The sequence below is a fragment of the Charadrius vociferus genome, unplaced genomic scaffold (genome assembly GCF_000708025.1).
Source record: "Charadrius vociferus isolate BGI_N301 unplaced genomic scaffold, ASM70802v2 scaffold917, whole genome shotgun sequence".
In the NCBI taxonomy this organism is placed as follows: domain Eukaryota; kingdom Metazoa; phylum Chordata; class Aves; order Charadriiformes; family Charadriidae; genus Charadrius; species Charadrius vociferus.
Window position 1 is genome coordinate 1,379,750 of NW_009649175.1, and position 3,719 is coordinate 1,383,468.

General features: G+C 55.4%; 1 protein-coding gene across 1 annotated transcript in view; it reads right to left on the minus strand.

Moving 5' to 3' along the window:
• Positions 1–3,719, minus strand: part of SRRM4 (serine/arginine repetitive matrix 4) — a 29,440-nt gene that overhangs the window by 24,282 nt on the left and 1,439 nt on the right. The gene's annotated exons all lie outside the window — the stretch shown is intronic.

Here is a 3,719-nt window from a genome sequence, read left to right on the forward strand (position 1 = left end):
CCTGCGGAAAGCCCAAAGTGGAGAACCTGGGAGAGCCTATCAGAGCTAAGGGGAACCACCTGGGCCAGGCAGGTGCCTGCCGGAGCCCTGGCGAGACCATGAGAGATGGTGAGGAGCAGAGCCAGGGCAGGGAAAACCTGAGGTGAGACATCTCTAAGAAAGACCAGGGCTTGGGCAGGGCAAGCTCAAATGGAGAAAAGAATGCAAACAGAGAAAACAAACCCAAGCTCGGACACTTGGGAGGAAAGTAAATAGGTTTTCAGGCCCCACAGAGGTTTATTTCAAAGAACAGAAAGATTAATGGAAAGCCATAAGCCATACCCAGCAGGAACACCAAGAATGCTATGGTTTTGATGTCATCCAGAGTATTGTTTGAATAAATAAAGCAAGCATCGGCATGCCCAAGCCCGACCTGGCTGTGGGGTGGTACCGATGGTGGGTTGGGCTCAGCTCGTGGAGAAAATATCCCTATTTCTTCCCGTTATCATTTTGAAGCCAATCTCAGGAATAGGCTGTGGGTGCTGCTTTGGGGTTTAGCTGTCCCCAGGTCAGCTCTGCAAGGTCCCACTGCTGCGTCTGCCACCCCACCCACCTTGTCCCTTTCCACACCAAAGCCTCTGGGCCGCATGAACTTCCTGGAGCAGGGGGAAGCTGGGGTGTCCCCCTGCCAGCCCCACAGTGGCTCAGGGGTGCCAGGAGGGTGCTTTGGCTGCAGAGACCATCACAGCCATCACAGGTGGGCTGTGGGGTCAGGAACAAAGGGCTGGGGCCAGGTGCATGCTGCACATCTGGAGGGTTAAAAGGGGGCCAAGAGGGTGGTCAAAGAGCAACATGAAGCTAAAATGACGCTTTAGCCCCAGTTAGGCATGCCCAGAGGCTCACACACCTTGTGGAACACCCTGCTGCCTGCCCCAGCCATGAGCAGCACTTTTCAGGGCTGGAGTTGGCACAGGAGCACCTGCAGAAGGGTCACCCCTCTCTTTCCACCTGTGTTTTCTCTCTCAACAAACTCCCACTTTCTCTAATAGCTGACTCCTTCTTGGAGCCCGTTCTGTAACGCCTGAACATTTAAGGATGTGCATCAGCCAAGTCCAAGCGGCAGGGGTCGGGAAGCTGGGTGAAATATTTCTGGCCCAGGACATGCAGGAAGGGATGGTCCTCTGGCTTTAAAAATGTATTACTCCACTTGTAATAAAATTCCCCAAATGTCTATGTTATTTTTAACCATCCGGGAAGCTACATGGTTAATTGCTTTCTTTGTGCAAGCTAATTAGCTTGTGGCCTTTCCCGAACCCCTTTTAAGAACAGTCTTCTGAGGCTCAATCATTAGGATCCATTAAAAATGTCCCCAAATTAATGACCTGTGCAAACTCTGGGCTGGATCAGCTCCAGCGGTGGAGGCGGGAGGGTTCCTCCCCAGGCTGGCAGCACGCTGGGGCACTGCTGCCTCGCAGGAGGGACCCAGGCACGGCGGGCAATGTCCCTCTTACCTCAGCCCCTGCTCCCACTAATGGGATTTTCAGGTCCTGGGGTTAAAACATATTGGCCTTGAGGCAAGCAAGGACTCCTGTCCTGCAACACGCTAGGAGCCATTCCTTCTGGGCTTGGAAGTAATTATTGATGGAAATAATTGTTCTCCAATCCCATCAAAGGCTGGCTTCAATTCAACCAAATGTTCTCCTCTGATGAACGCTGAGAGTCACTAACACTCTAAACTGGCTGGTAATCCCTTTGCGTTAAGCCCCATAGGCATTGATTGAATATATATATAAAAACATATTTTTTATTTGTTGTCTTTCATGTCTTTCATGACTGATATAAAAGGGCTTGCAGTTTGGTGCGAACGATTACTGTGGCCTCAAAGGAGACCATTATCACACCTTCCCCCGCCGGTCCCCTGCCTGCAGCAGAAAGGAAAAAGCCTCTGCGGGTGCTTTGCTGGAGCCGGCCCCGGGAGGGCAGCGAGGATGCTTGGGGCAGACGTGCTGCCCGCAGAGACACGTGCAGGAGCAGGCAGGAGGAAGAGGGGGCGGGAAGGATGCCCAGGGTTTGCCCTGCTGGGGGGCAACACTTCTCCACCATCAGAGCGAGGACCGCAGCCTCTCTGCCCAACATATGGGTTGCATGTTTGCCCCTGAAGACGCACTCCTAGCCACAGGCAGCTGCCCACCTGCCCTCCGAGTTTCTCCATTTCCATTAGACAATTTGATTGCTTGCACTCGTTTTTCTTTTTTTCTCCCATGCAGAAATCCAGCCTATCCATCAGACCTGTCCAAAAGCAGCATCCCTGCTCCTGACGGGGAGGCCCCACGCAGCAGGGCACCCGCCGGGCTGCCTGCAGCCAGCTCACAGCAAAACGTGCCCTATGCAACCTCCCGCCATGGATGGCTCGCCTTGTCCCTTCCCTTCGCAGCAGTCTCCGGCCCAGGAGGGGTTTGGGGGGCTCATGGTGATTTTTGCTAGCTTTTCAGTGGTTGGAAGGGAAGCAGCAGGCATGCAGTGCTCTTGGCTCTCCCACCAGCCCAAGCCTTTCACCGCTTTTCACAACCCATCTCCGCATTTTGGTATCAGATTTGGGATCTCCCATGTTTTTCTTCCCTAATATGTCAACTGTGTAGACAGCAGAGGGAAATGATGTATTGCTACCCTAACAGAAATTATGCAGAAAAGGTCACTGGTGGGAAAGAACCCAAATATTCCTAACTTGAAGCGGGGTGAAACCACCATAAAACCCTGTGGCCATTTGGAGGAGAGCGGGGCATGCGACGGCAGCCCGGCTGCGAGGGGGGGGGGGCCCTGTTTATCTTTGCAGACTGCCTGACCCGCTTCCCACCAGTCTTTCCCAAAGCCACGTCTCATTTCTGAACCCCACTGGGCTCCCTGCTGCTGGCAGTGCCCTGCAGAGCCCCATCACCTGATGCCACCCCATCCTGCGTCCCTTTCCCTGGGGGACTGGGACATCACCCCCAGTCTGGCGTGGCAGCATGGAGGTCAGTTAACCACGCTGCAGCCCCCACGCTCCATGGTGGATCCCTTTGGGACTGGACATCACTGTTTGCTGGGGAAGGGTTGAGAGTCACTGGTGGACTCAACAGGAGGCTTTTGCACTGGGTGTCGTACCGGAGCACGTGGTGGCCGTGCACACGGGTGGCAGGATAAGTAAAGTGGCACTTCTCTACATAGGCCAAGGAAAACGCAAGACCGGGGAGGTGCCATGGGGCATTTGCGAGACCTGGGAGATGTGCTGGGCTCAGCAAAGACCCCTCATGGACATTGTTAAAGACGTGCTGTTGCCTCCAGAGCTGCAGGTGAGCCCCACAGGTGAGTCCTGGGGGCTTGAACCACCACCACCCCCCCCCCGTTAGCCTCCATGGGATTGCACTGCCCTTCCTGCCCATGGACGGATCCTGGCACCCTTCACAGAGGACGGGGCAAAGGCACAGGGTATTTGCAGCCTCAGGGAGCAGAGCTAACTCACAAACCATCCCCGTTCCTCCATCCCGGGCTGCCACGCTCGGTGCCATGGCCAAGTGCCATCTCATCAGGCCATGAAATGTGGCACTCGGTGACACACGCTTCACTGGGTGATGAGCCCAGCGACACCCGTGCCCCCCGGTCCTGCGGTGACATGCAGTCGGTGCGGGTTTGGTGTGCGCTTGAAATCCTTGCGTGCTGGCGTCTCAGCGCTGCCAGGGGCGGGGGGGCTGGCCGCCCCTGCC